The sequence below is a fragment of the Pogoniulus pusillus genome, chromosome 29 (genome assembly GCF_015220805.1).
Source record: "Pogoniulus pusillus isolate bPogPus1 chromosome 29, bPogPus1.pri, whole genome shotgun sequence".
NCBI classification, from domain to species: Eukaryota; Metazoa; Chordata; class Aves; order Piciformes; family Lybiidae; genus Pogoniulus; species Pogoniulus pusillus.
In genome coordinates this window covers 5,255,594-5,273,107 of record NC_087292.1, presented here as the reverse complement: position 1 = coordinate 5,273,107, position 17,514 = coordinate 5,255,594, and positions in this window count along the sequence as shown.

The following is a 17,514-nucleotide window of genomic DNA, read 5'->3' as shown; positions in this document are numbered from 1 at the left end:
TAAGAGGTGTCATCATCAAACCATCCCTCTCTGCTCTGGCATTAGTGGGCTGAGCTGTTCCTGCTCTGAGTGGATTTACAAAACCAAACCCAGAGCTTATTCTCCTTCCTGGAGACACTGAACAGGGAGTCCTCAGCAGGCAGGAGCTACTGGGTGTGTGAGCCTGGCACATATGTTTGAGAGCTACCCCTAAATGAAAGTATTATAAGGCTGAGAAGCATTAACTGCTGCTCTGCTGCTGTAAATCAGGTAGTGAGGGTGTCCTGCCTTGTGGAGTGCTCATTAAGAAAGACTGAGGGGCAGGAAAATAAGCAAGATTCTAGTTAAAAGCTAGTTGTATTTTTGCTCATTAATTGGAAAATGAAGCTGTGGTGTGGAGCTAACCAGCCCAGCTTGGCTGTCCCAGGGCTCAGGAGGAGGCACCGCTCTGCCAACGGAGAAGAGGCCCCACTGGGTTTTCATCATGGATTTGGGAGCTCTGCTGTATTGCCAGGAAAACTCTCATCGAGGTTGAACTTCACACTGGCTTTGGAGTCCCTGGACTGGAGCTGGAGGCCCCAAGAGGGAGTTCTGCGGGGAGGTTCCTCTTTCTGTCCCTTATATGTGCCCAGGCTGTTGTCCCTTTGCAGTAGCAGCTCTTAGGCTGCACAACTCTGATTCACAAAGAGAAGCAAAGACTTCTAATCTAGCTTTAAGCAAAAAGGAGGAAAGGGTCCCAGAAGTACCTGACATGTAGGAGAGGATTCTTCTGTGGCCCAGCTTGCTGGAAAGCTGCATAACCCTTGAGTTACTACTTTATTTTCAGCTCTGCAACTGCTTTTGATACCTGACATTCTTCAGCAGAGCAGATGACCCCTTGCTTGGACCCAGACACAGAGCAAATACTGATTTCTATCAGGGGCATAGCAGAGCTAGAGTCTTCTGGGTGATTAGCCTGGACAGCAAGTGGGATGCCACTTCAGCTGGAAAAACCCCGGGGAAGCAAAAATACTGGAGTGTGGGGGGAGAGGGGGGGAAAAGAAGAGGGCACCCAGAGTTCTTCATTGCCAGGCTTCCTTCTGAATGCAGATGGATGGTGCTGAGGTGGCACAGCTCCAAGGCCAGCAGCATGGGAGTTGCTCTCTGTCCCTCAAAGGGCTCTGGGCTGTTGGGTTTGTTCCTGCTGCTAGAAAGGGATTTTACAGCCTTTTTATCTTATTTCCACAGCTGATGCTGCTGAAGGCCTGCACAAAGAGCAGGCTGCTTGCAGGGGGCTCTTGGGCACAGCACCTGTAGGGAGAGCCATCCCTGCAGGCAGCCACCAAGGGATACACAGTGCAAGTGAAGGATTTTTCCATTTTGGGTATTTCCTGGGACTAAAGGAAATAAAAGATGACTGAAAGGATATATCCCAGTCCCTGGCATAGCTGGTAGATCAAATGATTTGCCTGCTCTATGCTGAGGCTTTCCTCTGCTGCTCTGGTGGGATGGCACAGCTGTGGCAGGAGAAGCTGCTGACCTGGAGCAAGCTGCAGCCCCAGCTTGCCCTGCTGACCTCCCCAACACACAGCATTTAGTAGCTAATGAGACGACACAGAGCAAAGTAAATTGCAGAGCATGAAATGATGCATAATTGCTCAGTGGTGCTGTGGAGGTTGGAGCTTGAGCACAGCCGTTGGAGCTTGAGCACAGCCTGTTGCTGCCTGATGCTTCCACAAAGGCCAAGTGAGGCTGCACGGTGAGTGTCTGGTGGGTTTGTCCTGGAGCAGCTGTGTGATCCCACGTTAACACTAGAGCTGCACAAGGAGCAGCTCAGCTCCCTTCAGGAACCCACCCTGCTTCCCAGCGTGCAGATCTGCTGCTCCATCCCTGCTCTCCTGCTGCCTTACCATGCAGGGCAGGGGAGTTCAACCAGGCTGTGGATGTTCTGCACCGGGTGGGGAGGGGGGAAAGAAAGAAAAGGTGAATTTCCCATTGGGGGCTAAATCTGCGTTGTTAGCACCTCAGTGGCACCACAGCTCGGTGCAGGAAAGGAGGATGCCTTAGACCCCTGCTGGACCTTGTACTGGGTGCAAAGGGATGCTGAGCTCAGGGTGGGCATCTGGGACTTCCGTCTGACCAAAAAAGCACTTTGGCTGTTACTCAGAGCAGCCAAGTGCCTTCTCCTGCCTTTGCTTCTGGTATTTACTGAACAGTTGCTAAGCAATAACCTTGCATTTTTTTTTCCATGTGCTTTATTTTTTTTTGACACTCTGACCTGAGAGTTTAAAGGTTTAGGAAATTAAAAGGACAATTTTAGCCTGGTAGCTACATGCTGAAGAGGAGCTGAGCAGCTCCTGGGTTTTGCAAGAGATGGAGACAATTTGTGTGAAGAGCTGGGTGCAGCTGGATGGGAAATGAACTGTGCTTTGGCAACTTAAAATTCTCCCCTTCTCTTTCTGCAGTGAGGAGGATGCAGTTCTTCATCTCTGCCAGTACAGAGGAGTGAAAGATTAAAACATGGTACTAGGTCAGGGAAAACATTTGGTGTGGAATCCAAAGGGTTGGGAGTGTGGAAATCATAGATGGCTTTGGGTTGGAAGGGATCTTAAAGATGGTCTAGTTCTGACCCCCTGCTGGGGTCACATCCTACTAGACCAGGGTGCTTAATGCTCCATCCAACCTGGCTGTGGCTTCAGGGTTGGAGGCCTGACAACATCTCTGGAAAACCTGTTCCAGTGGCTCACCACCCTCATGGGGGAGAATTTCTTCCTAACATCTCATCTAAATCCAGCTTCCTCCAGTTCAAAGCCATTAGCCTTTGTCCTGTCATTCCATGCTGTGATGGTTTGGGCTCTTACCCGCCCAAAACAAAAATGAATTGTTTTTCATTTCACTGCCCATTAACTAGTTCTTTTACCAAAACATTCTAGCTTGCTTCAAACTAGCACACATGCCTTCATAAAAATCAGTGTTTCCATTTGGAAAGTGCCAGAGAAGAGACACTTCAGTGAATTAAAAAGCCCCTCTTGTGAAAACACTCAGGAGCACTGCCCAGGGGACAAGCACAGGCTCATCTCCCCTTGTCATGGGCAGCATCCAGCTGGCAGTGGTCAAATCACTTGGTAGAGTTAGACAACAGTTGGAGTCAATGACCTTAAAGGTCTTTTGCAACCCAAACACTCTTGTGGTTCTGGTCTCCAAGTGGGTAGAGTAGAGCCCATCTCCTGGCTGAGCACTGGGCAAAGACTGGGCTCAGTGTCTTGCTTTGGAGGGGAAGATGCTCCAGTGTGTCGTGCTGGTGCTCACTGAGCAAAGGCACCTCCCTGCCTGCTGCTCTGCTCCTGGCCACAGCTGCTGGAGTGCAAAGTCAGGTACAGAAACCTGTTTTTGCTGTCCTGTGCTTGCAAAGCTGTCCTGGCAGTGGTGCTGCTGGAGTGACTGGGACCGTGCTGCCAAGTGCTTCTATCTGGGGAGGCTGCAGGGCTGAAAACTCCACTACCAAACCAGAATCTGCAGCCCTGACAAAATCTAGCCTGTTATCTGTGATTTTGCTGCCAGGTCTGTCCAAAAGGGCTAAACTGGGGGGTGGGGGTGGGGAGGAAATAAATACTTCTAGCTTCAGTTCTGCTGAAGTGCTTGCCTGCTCCCAGGGTTTGTGTAAACTGAGGGCTGAATTAAGCCAGACCAGCCCTGGCTAACGTCGGAACCTGCTGTTTCTTGGGCCCAGCAGAAGCAGACAAACACAAAATCGATATTTCACAGTCTCACAGTATCATCAGGGTTGGAAGAGACCTCACAGATCATCAAGTCCAACCCTTTACCACAGAGCTCAAGGCCAGACCATGGCACCAAGTGCCACGTCCAATCCTGCCTTGAACAGCTCCAGGGACGGCGACTCCACCACCTCCCCGGGCAGCCCATTCCAGTGTCCAATGACTCTCTCAGTGAAGAACTTTCTCCTCACCTCAAGCCTAAATCTCCTCTGGCACAGCCTGAGGCTGTGTCCTCTTGTTCTGGTGCTGGCCACCTGAGAGAAGAGAGCAACCTCCTCCTGGCCACAACCACCCCTCAGGTAGCTGTAGACAGCAATAAGGTCTCCCCTGAGCCTCCTCTTCTCCAGGCTAACCAATCCCAGCTCCCTCAGCCTCTCCTCGTAGGGCTGTGCTCAAGGCCTCTCCCCAGCCTCGTCGCCCTTCTCTGGACACGCTCAAGCATCTCAGTGTCCCTCCTAAACTGGGGGGCCCAGAACTGAACACAGCACTCAAGGTGTGGCTCTGGCGAAGTTTCCTTTACAGATTAATTTCTGCCTAATAGTCCCTGCGGCCGGGGCTCCTCGGAGCCCTCCCTGCGCAGGAGCCGGCTCCTGCCCGGCGGCTCCATCCCTCGGTGCTCCTGGACTGCTGCGTCAAAAGCAGGATGCGAGCGGCCTGCCCTACCCCCTGCACCAGGGCAGTCGCCGCACCCTCCCCTTGCAAAAAGGCTTTTCCCCTCTCTGGGTGCCAGGGTGGCTTTCCCGAAGATGAAGTGGGCAGCATGCCGAGGGGATAGCGCCGGGCGGTCACCCGGGGTGGCGCACCGACCCCACGCGGAGCCCGGAGCTTGTTTCGCCCTTCCGTTGGAGCGGTCGCTGCCCGCACGGTTTGTTCTCCGCTTGTGCCACTAGGCGGCGCTGTTGCCACGCTGCAGAGCCGCCGCCGGGCTCCTGCCGCTCCCGGCCCGGGAGCGCTGGGAAAGGCGGGGGGCAGGACTGGCACCGCAGGGCATCGGAGCGGTCTGGGATGGAAAAGAGCTTTCAGATCGTCGGGTCCGTGCCAGCACTGTCTGGTCACCTCTAAGCCATGTCTCTCTATCACATCTACATACCTTTGAAACCCCTCCACTGATGGGACTCCAGCACCAGCCTGTTTCAGGGCTGGACTCTTTTGGGGAAGAAATTGTTCCTCATGTCCAACCTAAACCTCCTGGTGCAGCTTGAAGCTGTTCCCTTTCATCCTATCATTTACCACCTGGGAGGTCAGACCGACCCCACCTGGTTCTAATCTCCTTTTGGTAGTTGCAGAAAATAAGGTCTCTTCTCAGCTGCCTTTAATCCAGGCTGAACAACCACAGCTCCTTCAGCTGCTCCTCCCTGGGCTTGTTCTCTGGACCCTTTACCAGCTTCATTGCCCTTCTTTGCACATACTTTCAGCACCAAAATATGCTTCTTGTAGTGAGGGACCCAAACCTGAGCACAAATACCTTCTCTTTTGAAATTTGGGTGGCTCCCCGATTTGATATCAGACCCATCTTGGACAACTATGGGCAACTACCATCCTTGCCTTGCAACCAGATGAGTTCAGCAACAGGGTCCAAGGGAACCTGGTTGATTTGTGAAGGGCCTTAAGGCCTGAGGGGGGTGGATGTTGGTGAAGAGCTGGATGAGGATGGTGAATGTGCAGGTAGGAGGATGACTGACAAAATGGGCTTTCGTGCTGCAGGAACAAGTGGATCAAAGCTGCTATGGAAGTGATCCTTCCCTGCCTGGAGAAGAGAGTTTAAAATGGGGCTCAGTGAGTTAAGAGTAGGGCAGTTCACAGAATCCCAGCTCGGTGGGAGGTGGAGGGGTCCTCCAGAGATCACCTTGTCCAACCCCTTGCTAAAGCAAGGTCACTCAGAGCGGGCTGCTCAGGATCACCATATCTAGGCTGGTTTGGAATCTCTCCAGGGAAGAAGACTCTGCAATCTCTTTGGGCAGCCCGCCCCAGGACTCTGGCATCCTCACAGCAAAGAACTCTCTTCTCCTGTTCTAATGGAACCTGCTGGGTTCCAGTTTGTATCAGATCTACTCTTGGGCACTTTCCTATGATCTGATGCTTGTGCCATAGCTTACACACTCAGGTTCACCTCAGAGGTGTTCCCCTGCCCTATGAGACACAGTAGATGTGTCTATGCAGTTCGACCCTTTCCCTCTTTAAAACCCCAGTCCCTTTGTCTCTCAGATGCAGATAATCTCATTGCTCTAATTTCCCCCCTCTCTCTGCTAAGGCCACTGGCTTCCACAGGTGCCAAACGTGCTTGTTTATGGCTTGCTGGGGTTAGAGGTGTGTGTTTTCTTTCAAAAGCCATTCCCTGTTCAGCTGCTTATTTAATTCCAAATGTCATCCTTTTCCTCTTCTTCTTCCAGGGCCATCCAGGGATTTTATTCACAGAATGGGAACGAGCTGCAAAAAAGGATCAAGATCATCCAGAGGAACCTTGAAAGAATTGTCTGAGCTCTATGAAATGAGGATCAGGCAACTGAAACACAGACTCCAGCACTAACATCTTCTAAGTACTTGCCCATGAAACCAGGAGCTCTTCCCACCACACTGCGGGTGATCTGAGTGGGAAGGAGCTGGAGTATCCACCTCTTATCTTGAGTGGATAAATGGGAGCAGAGCCCCAGAGCAGGAAATGCAGCAGGTGGGAACATCTACCAGTGCTGTGTGAAACACATTTCTGCTGCTTCCTCCCTGTGTAAACTGGACAGGTGAGCTCTGCCTGGGGTTGTTTCAAGGCTGGCAGCTGTGTGTGGTGGCATCAGTGGAAACCTCCAGCTCCTGGGGAATGTGGTGATGAATAGGAGGGAGTAAGAGCCACGATCCTGTGCTGCCTTTGAGCACAACCTTCTCTCAGCGTGGATGTAAAATGAAGGGCTGTGATGATCACTGCTGGCCTGTCAACAAGGACTCAGCAGTGGCTGGGTTTCTGCTGGGTTTTGCCCAGGGCTGCTGGTGTGGGTCTGCTGGTTTCATCTGGGTTGCTTTTGGGTCTGAGCACCCAAAGGTTTTCTAGCAGTTGTGAGCTGGTGAGCAGACCTGGCAGGGCTCCAGCTTACCCCCCCCTTCATGCCATCTGGGAAGCTGCTGGGTTATGGGCAGAGATGTGGGTCTCACCTCTTGCAGTGCTTGCCCTGTGTGTCTGTGCTTTTGGCTCGTTTTGTCCCATCACATCAACAATGCTCTTAGAAAGCACTTCCCTGCAGGCTTGTGTCACCACTGTTTTCCAGGGCAAACAGTTCCCACCCTTCTGCATCCAACCCACTCTGGTATGATGGACAGCAGTGACTGCCCAGGAGTTGTCTTCAACTCTGGTCATGATCCCATAGACTTACTTAGGAAACTGCTTCTGTTCCAGCTCTGTTTGCCCTGAACTTCAGCAAAAGAAGGAGGTCTGTGGAAGGTGTGAAGTTACCTGGTGAGGAAAAAAGCCTGTTGGCAAGTTAATAAAAGTGGGAGTCCTGTAGCCCAGCAGCTCTCATCCCACAGCAGGAAGCTCCTCCAGCCCCAGAGGTCTTGTTTGGTAGAGTTCAGCAGCATCCCTGATCGGCCTGCCAAGTGCCCAGGGCTCTCCCTGCCCACTCTGCCTCTCCCACACTACAGAGCAGTGGTTGAATCCTGTTTGTTCTGCTGTGGAACCGAATCTCTCCCCACTATGCACACACAGCCACACATCCCTGTGAGAAAGGGCAGGACTTGCAATTCAGTGCAGATGTGATGGGTCCAAGTGGAAGGGCAGAAGCAGCTCCTGTGTGTTTGCCCTAGATAGACAGGAGAGGTAGCCAGAGACCAGAGAGTTGCCTCAGCAACTGTGCCCAGTTCAGGGCACAGTTCCTGGCCACAGGTGAGAGGGACAGCCAGTCCCTGTGGCTGCAGTCACAGAGTAGCATCATGAGGACCTCTGTCCTGCTTTCTGCTGGGGCAGTGGAAAGAGGCCAAGTGCATCTTTTTCTCAATAAGAAGTAACATGGATTCTGGAAGCAAACCTGGAGTAAGCAGCTAAAAGCCATCACCTTTGTGTCACTCAGCTGCCTGTGGCAGGAGGTGTGAGTAAAGCCCTGCTTAGCCTGGGCTTTTGGTGGCAACTGAGGTTAGAGGAAGGTCTGTTCAGTCCTCCTCTGACAGCTCTTCCTCCTTTTCTGATAAAATATGGAACTGGGCAGCTTTGCCAACGTGCTCTGACATCACTGAGTGCTTGCTTCTGCCCACACAAGCTTCTGACTAATCCTAAGTGTCTTCTGTAATGACGTCTGTGCCTCACTCACAGTTCTGACACTATCCTGTGCTGTGCATGAGGCTATGTCCAGGCTGGAATTCTCCTCCAGCTGAGCAGCTGGTTGTCCTGGTGCTGGTGGCACCCCCATCCAAGTCAGCACTGAGCAGGTTGCACAGAAATGAAGAACATCACCTTTCTGGTGTGGCTTGGTAGCAGCTAGCTAATTAGTAATGAGGGCTCAGCAGTTTTGTAGGCTTTCAGGATTAGCTCTGGGTTTAGAGGAGGATCAGGTGTGTGTCTGAGCTGTGGTGTGCAGATGTGGCAGGCAGATAGGTTGCAGTGAGCCAGACCTGACCCACATTGGGAAGTTATGTTATTGGTTTTTGTTGGTGTGTTCTGGAAAAAAAGGTTACAGACCTAATCCTCTTCTTCTTCCACCTGTCCCACTTAACCCAATCCCTCTTATTTAGGATAAAACAAAGACACTTTTGCTTTATCAGGTAAATGATATCAGGCTGGCCAGAGAGGTTATGGTGTCTCCTTCTCTGAAGGCTTTCAAAAGACATTGTGATCCTGGGCAGCCTCATCTAGGTGACCCTGCTTCAGCAGGGAGGTTGGACTAGGTGATCCCCAGAGGTCCCTTCCAGCACACTGTGTCTCTGTGAGGTGGCTCAGCCCCCTAAACTTCCCATGATTTCATGTATTTCCTCCTTGCTGTGCTGCAGCAGTAAGCTGGCCACTGAGGTGCTGGTGACATCTCACGTTCCAACAGACCAAGGAAGGGTTGCTGAGACTTGGAGAGCAGTGGAACTCCACATGTGAGCTGTAGCTCAGGAAACCCATCATGTCCTGGTTTGCTGGGGCAGCTGTCATGCTCCTGTGGGCACTAGCCCATCTTGAGCTCTGGCTGCTGTCATGGTTTGCAGTCACCTCACCTGGGGTGAGGTGGTTTGCAGTCACCTCACCTAAAGACTGTTTTGCAGTCACCTCACTTGGGGTTGTAGGAAGGCAAAGTCCTTGAGTTCGTTCTTTTCCCACAAACTTAGAGTAAGGCCATGCAGCTCCAAAGAATGGTGGCATCCCTCAGTTTGCTCTTCAGCCTGAGGTCCCAGCCCTGAAGCAAACATAGAAGAGGTGACTGGAATGTCTGCCACGTCAAAGGTGGAGGGAAGAGGCAGCTCTGCCTGAGCCCCTTCGCTTAAGGTAACTTCCTTGCAGGAAAGCGATGGAGCAGGATTGGCTTGAAATGTGTTGTCCTTTCTGAAAGTGGTTTGGTATGGGGACAAATCATCTGGATGAGTTGTCCAGGACTCTGCAGCTGATTGCTGAACCAGGCTCTACATCTTTCTGTCTTGTAGCACACAGCAAGATGGTTGTAGTGGATGCTGCAGATGTTGTTTGGGTAAGGGCAGAGCACCTTGTGACGAGCACAGCCCCTTCCTGACATGTTTGATGCTTACACTGACCAGTACAGCCTCTTCCTGACATGTTTGATGCTTACACTGACCAGTACAGCCTCTTCCTGACATGTTTGATGCTTACACTGACCAGTACAGCCCCTTCCTGACATGTTTGATGCTTACACTGACCAGTACAGCCCCTTCCTGACATGTTTGATGCTTACACTGACCAGTACAGCCCCTTCCTGACATGTTTGATGCTTACACTGACCAGTACAGCCCCTTCCTGACATGTTTGATGCTTACACTGACCAGTACAGCCCCTTCCTGACATGTTTGATGCTTACACTGACCAGTACAGCCCCTTCCTGACATGTTTGATGCTTACACTGACCAGCACAGCCCCTTCCTGACATGTTTGATGCTTACACTGACCAGTACAGCCTCTTCCTGACATGTTTGATGCTTACACTGACCAGTACAGCCCCTTCCTGACATGTTTGATGCTTACACTGACCAGTACAGCCCCTTCCTGACATGTTTGATGCTTACACTGACCAGTACAGCCCCTTCCTGACATGTTTGATGCTTACACTGACCAGTACAGCCCCTTCCTGACATGTTTGATGCTTACACTGACCAGTACAGCCCCTTCCTGACATGTTTGATGCTTACACTGACCAGTACAGCCCCTTCCTGACATGTTTGATGCTTACACTGACCAGCACAGCCCCTTCCTGACATGTTTGATGCTTACACTGACCAGTACAGCCTCTTCCTGACATGTTTGATGCTTACACTGACCAGTACAGCCCCTTCCTGACATGTTTGATGCTTACACTGACCAGTACAGCCCCTTCCTGACATGTTTGATGCTTACACTGACCAGTACAGCCCCTTCCTGACATGTTTGATGCTTACACTGACCAGTACAGCCCCTTCCTAACATGTTTGATGCTTACACCAGCCTGGCCCGGTCTGGCACCAGTGCTGATGCTGTGTGGAGCAGGAGGTTGGATGAGGCAGCTCCAGCCTGACTTATCTGAGCACTTTCCAACACTGCAAAGTTTTACCAGCCTGTGCTGGACATGGATAATTGCTCTCATCCTGCTGCCCAGGCTGACACAGCTAATGCAAGCCACTGCTGCCTTGGTGTGCTGTGGGTGGAGGTCAAGGAGTCCCCTCACGTTGCTGCACTGCAAGCCACTTGGCATAACAGAGAGATGGTGAGATCCCACCTCCCTCTGCATAGCTGTGCCATGCAGCCTGTGACTAAACCTCTCCTACCCTCATCTCCAGGTCATCACCATCACCTCTTCATTTCCCTTATCTTTTTGAGCTGTTTCATTCTTTCTCTGAATCCCATCAGCCTCAGCAGTACGAGGACAACAGTTCAGCCAGGAGCTTGCTCAACTCATCCCCTGAGAAGTCTCCTTCATCCCTAGTAGAGACCATCTGCCTGTCTCACAAGAAGGAGAGCATCAAGGAGGAAAACCCCAAGGCCACGAGTGCTGCGTGGTGGGAGGTGCAGCCTCAGCCTGTGCTGACTGCCAGGCAGTGAATGTGGGCAGGCTGCCTTCTGGGGGCAAGCCAGCCCCACAGCACCGTGTGCTGAGCACCAACAGGGTGAGCAGTGCAAGAGCTGCTGATTAAAACAGAAGTGCAGTGAGAAGTTGCTTGTGCAATGGCCCTTGAAATGTTGTTTGAGCAGCTGATGAGACAGTTCATGCTCCACAGGAAATCCGGGCTGCATGTATGGAAAGCATGGGTCTGCCACTGGCCCTGCAGCCTTGTGGTCCTTGTGCAGCCAAAAAGGAAGTTTTGCTTCCACCCTTTTTCATCCCAGCACCTGCAGCCCTTGCAGCAGAGCTTGGGATAGGGTCTTGGTTCAGTTTGTACTGAAATTTTGTCTAAAGGTGCTGTTTATGGAGGGAGGAGTGGGACAACTCAGCTGCTTTGGGAAGCAGTGACTGGGGTGTGAGTAGTGGTGGTAAGGAGGAGCCTCTCCTGGTCCTCGGTGACTCCTCTCCTGCAGCATCCACTGTGAGCTGGCTGTTTGCTTAGCCCCAGCTCCATCTGGAAAGTGTGGGGAGCTTCAGTTTAATCTCTGTTTGCCAAAGTGCTCTGAGATCACTGAAGGAAAGCCCTAGGCTTTGACAGTTTGTTTAATGAGCCAGACCCCAACAGGCACTGCTCTTGTTACTCCTTGTCCACGGGGGCTGAGCAGATTCAACATTTACCTAGGTGGCAAAGTCAAACATGATCAGTGCATCTCTTAACCAGACTGGCACACAAATTAGGGGTGAGCCACAACAGATAATTCCTCTTGCAGTGAGCATGGCAAGTTAAGCATAAAGGACAGGAATTAGGTGGCTTTCACTTTTACAGAGTCTGCTCCTGAGGAAGTTTCTTTGCAGCCTTGTTGAGCAGGAGTGGCTCTGCAGACCACAGCTGCTGCTTTGCCTCCACATGTATAAATCCCTACCTGAAGGGAGGCTGTGACCAGGTGGGGTTGGGCTCTTCTCCCAGGCAATCAGCAATAGAGCAAGGGAACACAGTCTGAAGTTGTGCCAGGGGAGGTCTAGGCTGGATGTTGGGAGGAATTTCTTCATGGAGAGAGTGATTGGCATTGGAATGGGCTGCCCAGAGAGGTGGTGGAGTCACCATCCCTGGAGGTGTTGAAGCCAAGCCTGGCTGGGGCACTTAGTGCCATGGTCTAGTTGATTGGCTAGGGTTAGGTGCTAGGTTGGACTGGATGATCTTGGAGGTCTCTTCCAACCTGCTTGATTCTATGATTCTATGTCCAGGCATCTTCTACTGATTTTTTAACCCTTCTCCAAATATCTGTGCCCATTCAGGGAGCCTTCTTCCACCAAGCTTTGCTCCTGCAGACCAGTTGAAGTTGCAGAAGTTGTGGGTGCAGGGATAAGCAAGGCAACAGGAGCCCCAGGGTGCTGCTGAGGTTTGGTGTGAATTTGGAGTCAGGGCTGGTGTGGAGCTGAGCTGAGACCCCAGTGCTGGTGCAGGGTTGTTTTGGTTTTGTGAGTCACTTAATGGAGTTGTTCTCACAATAGGCTTGCAAGACAGAGAAACACCAGGATGTGAGAGGAGATGAGGTGTGTGAGAGTCTTCAACTCTGACCATGGGGCAACATATACCTGCCCTTCTGTAATGGGACAGAGTAAAGAGTGTATGGAAAACCTTGGGAAGGCAAACTTGGAGTTCTGGAAAACATCATCTCTACACCCAGGCACCAACAAGGGGTCTCTCCTGGGGTGGGCAGGGCTGTCTGATGCAGGGGAAATGCCATCACTGGTGAGCAGGGCAGGGAGTGAGGGATGTACAGGGGTCCCAGGCTGAGGGGGAAGAGACACTTTGCCTTTTGAATTGCTCAAGGAGAGACCTGCCAGCCACTGCATGCTTAATGGCTTCCAGGACCATTCCTGAACCTGACAAGTCCACCAACAAACCCAGAGCAATGATTCTAGCTGCTTGCCAGGGCTTCTCTTTCTACCCCAACAAACTTCCCCCTCTCCTCCTCCAGGCATTAGAACAAGCTGCCCAGAGAGGTGGTTGAGTTGCCAGCCCTGGGTGTGTTTAAGTCATTTGGATGTGGTGCTTAGGTTTAAGGGTGAACCTTGTAGAGTAGGATTATGGGTTAGAGTCAGTGATCCTGAGGGTCATTTGGATGTGGTGCTTAGGTTTAAGGGTGAACCTTGTAGAGGAGGGTTATAGGTTGGAGTCAGTGATCCTGAGGGTCATTTGGATGTGGTGCTTAGGTTTAAGGGTGAACCTTGTAGAGGAGGGTTATAGGTGGGACTTAGTAATCCTGAGGGTCTTTTCCAACCCAGATGTTTCTGTGATTCTAGCCCAGCTGATAAATCTGCCCTGAGATGCAGGGAAAGTGATCTCCAAACCAATGAATCCACAGTGGAAGATTTGTGAGCAGCCAGCCACAGAAAGGCAGGAGGAAGAACACCCTCCCTGCAAGCACTGCATTATTGATTAAGCATTTGTGGTCCACAAAGCACAGTCATGACAAGGGACTGGCTGCAGACTGAATTCCACCAAAAAGGTCTTTTTTTCCCCCCTTTGCTATCACTGATCCTCAAGGACGAGGACAAAGCAAGTTTGGTGTGGAGCAGGAATCCATTTGTATAATAATGTTTTTTGATGACTTCCAAAGGTTATTTTCTGATTAGCCACCTAATTATCAAGTGGGCAACACTTTCATCTTATCCCAATCTGCATCAGCTGAATTATGAAATGTCCTTGTTCTATGCAAATTCTGGGAATATTGCTTCTCTGCCCTCCCAACCCTGCTGTCTGTCAATGAGACTTGTGTGCAGCATAAATCTTAGAGCAGAGCCTGAGCTCGATTCAGCTGTGAAGGAAATGTGGTGAGTTAATGCTGCAGGAGTAGCCAGCGGGCGGTGGATGAGCATGGGGCAGATCTGGTGCCTAACCCAATGGCAGGGCTTGAGCTGCACTGGCCTGTCCAAGGAGGTGCTGAGATGGGCAGCTGGAGTGGGGAGGGATGTGTTTTTGTAGGGAAGGGATCATTGATCCTCCAGAGGGTGGAGAGGTCTCTTCTCCCAGACAACCAGCAACAGAATGAGGGGACACAGCCTCAAGTTGTGCTGGGGGAAGTATAGGCTGGATGTTAGGAGGAAGTTGTTGTCAGAGAGAGTGATTGGCATTGGAATGGGCTGCCCAGGGAGGTGGTGGGGTCACCATCCCTGGAGGTGTTCAAGAAAAGCCTGGATGAGGCATTTAGTGTCATGGTCTGGTTGATTGGCCAGGGCTGGGTGCTAGGTTGGACTGGATGAGCTTGGAGGTCTCTTCCAACCTGGTTGATTCTATGATTCTACGAAGATGTCCTCAGGCTCAGACTGTGCAGGTGCTGAGGGAGAGTTGCCCTGTGTTGTCTCTGCTGCACACTCCACCCTTCCCTGCCCAACAAAGCACTCCTGGCTTCTAACTTCTGTTGGTTAGGTGTGGTCAAGAGTGTTTTTGTCTTTGTCTCTTCCACATTGTAGGTTGATATCTCTGAGGAGCATTGCTGAAAGATCCTACAACAATGAGCATGAATTCCTCCTGTTCTTGTCCCAGTTCAGCATTGCAGGGAGGGTGGGCAAGGGAAACCGAGGCACAGATCTCTGTCTTGGGGTTCCATCTCCCAAAGGGCTCCTGCATGGCTGTGTCCCTGCCTGGCTGTGCTACACCACTGCCTCTGCTTTCAGGACTTCATGTGGTCAGTTTGTGGTCTCTGGGCAAACTGCAATCTATAGGGAGCAGCAGACAAAGTGATCCAGGCCATGCTGGACACAGGATTGTTTAATTCTGCAGCTCCTACTGATCTGCCAGGACGAGAAGGAGCTGGCTGCAGTTGCACCAGTGCACGGGGTGGGGTTTAGGCTGGATGTTAGAAGAGAATTCTTCTTTGAGAAGGTTCTCAAACACTGCAACAGGCTCCCCAGGGAGATGGTCTAATGCCCAGACCTGGAGGTGTTTCAAAGAGGCAGAGCTGCAGTGCTGAGAGCCATGGTTTAGCCCCAGCCTTGGTGGAGTTAGAGAACAGTTGGACTGGATGAGCTTTGAGATCTTTTCCAACTGAAATGTTTCTATGATTCTATAACTGCCAAAGTGGCTGCTGTGACCCCTGGGATGAGCTTGCAACTACCCCTGCTCTGTGGGACCTGGAGCAGCACTGGAGGAAATGAGTAAGCTCTTCACAGAGAGTGGCTGTGCTAGTGGCAGAGATCAGGCTGAGCAGGGAATGAAACCCAGCACACTTTGCTGCTTGCACTCTGTGTTCCACAGCCAGCCGAGAGCTCTGGGGACAGTAAACTTTATGGTTTGGTGACAGTGTCCTTCCTCGGATGTGAGGTGTGCTAAAAAACTACTTGACCTGTGGGCAGGACCATTTTAAAGCACTGTCAGCACAGGTATTAAAATTGACTACTGAGGTGTCTGTAACCTCAGAGGTACTCTGGAGGTGGATGCCAACAGCAGAAGGGTGATGCGAGGGTACGGCACAGCAGCTGCTGGCACAGTGCCTGTGACCCTTCCAAGAGCATCTGCCAGTGTGAAGACATCAGAGTGAGGCCCCAGGGTTTGTGTTGCTTTGAAGGGTTGGAATCTAAGCATGCAGGACAAAAAAGTTCTTGAAAGATTTGTGTGGGATAGAAACTAGATGGAAGGGTGTGGGGTGATCATGGAATCATAGAGTCAAACAGGCTGGAAGAGGCCTCCAAGATCATCCAGTCCAACCTAGTACCCAGCCCTGGCCAATCAACCAGACCATGGCACTAAGTGCCCCAGCCAGGCTTTGCTTCAACACCTCCAGGGATGGTGACTCCACCACCTCCCTGGGCAGCCCATTCCAATGCCAATCACTCTCTCTGCCAACAACTTCCTAATAACATCCAGCCTAGACCTCCCCTGGCACAACTTGAGACTGTGTCTCCTTGTTCTATTGCTGGTTGCCTGGCAGAAGAGCCCAACCCCATGTGGCTACAGCCTGCCTTCAGGGAGTTGTAGAGAGCAATGAGCTCTGCCCTGAGCCTCCTCTTCTGCAGGCTGCACACCCCCAGCTCCCTCAGCCTCTCCTCACAGGGCTGTGCTCCAGGCCCCTCCCCAGCCTTGCTGCCCTTCTATGGATGCGTTCCAGGACCTCAACATCTCCCTTGACTTGTGTCCAGAACTGAACACAGCACTGAATGTGTGGCCTGAGCAGTGCTGAGTACAGGGGCAGAAGAACCTCCCTTGTCCTGCTGGCCACACTGTTCCTGGTCCAGGCCAGGATGCCATTGGCTGTCTTGGCCACCTGGGCACACTGCTGGCTCACATTCAGCTACTATCTACCAGCACCCCCAGGTTCCTTTCTAATGGAGAGGTGTAGGGTGATGCTGCCTTGAAGGCACCATGTTCCTGGCAGTGTGGGCTGAGAGGCTTTGCTGTACCTGGATGTGGGCACACCTGAGATTCCTCTGTGGATGGGGATGGGGTTGTTGAGAGCTCCTGCAGAAGCTGTGTGTGTCTTTATGGCTTCAGTGCTTGGCTGAGATGCTGATTCCTCAAGCCTGAATTTTGTGAATTAGAGTTCATTACAGATAAACTAAACCCTTTTCTCATTTGACAACTGAGGTGGCAAAAGAGACTGTGGCTTCAGCCTTGTAGTTACCATACCCTAAAAGTGAGCATCTTAGCTACCTGTAGAAGAGAACTTCCTTTCCAATAAGGCACAGATTCTTTCATAGCAGGCAACATGGAAATAAAATAGTCTGAGGCTCCTGATTCCTGCAGGGCAGGGTGGAAAACACCATGTTTTTAGGTGTTTAGTATTGTTCATGTTCCTGTTAAACCAGGGGTTTAATCACAGAATCTTGACAGTTGGAAAAGACTTCTAAGATCATTGAGTCCAACCAGCAACCCAATACTACCTGGCCACTACATCACAGAATCAACCAGGTTGGAAGAGACCACCAAGATCATCCAGTCCAACCTATCATGTCCCAAAGTGCCATTTCTGCAAGTTTTTTGAGCACCTCCAGGGATGGGGACTCCACCAGCTCCCTGGGCAGCCTGTTCCCATGCCTGACCACTCTTGTAGGAAAGGAATTTTCCCTAATACCCAGCCCAAACATCCCCTGTGCAACTTGAGGCTCTTTTCTCTCATTCTGTCACTTGTTACTTGAGAGAAGAGACCAACCTTCACCTCACTACAGTCTCCTTCTAGGCAGTTGTAGAATGCTGCCCATATCTCTGGGTCCAGCAAGGTCTGGGTAAGCTCCTGAGGAGGAGATGGTGAGAGCAGAGGGAGTACAGTGGGAAGGAGGAGCTGCTCTGGGAAACACTGGAGAGTTTCCAAAGGCTTTGGAATGGAATGAGAGAGCAGCTCATGACTCTGGTGGGGCTTCCAGCACAAGCAGGGATCCGCCATGGTCTCAGTGCTGGAGGGAGCAAGAGCAGCAATGGAGGAGAAGAAACACCAGAAAAGAAGGAGAAAAGGAGGATTATAAAGATTAGGTCCAATTAGCTATGTGCAGCTTAAACATCAGATCCTATTAAATTGGTCTGGTTTTAAACCAGGCTCTATTATATGGTTGCAGCTTCCAGACAAAGTCCTGTTAAGTGG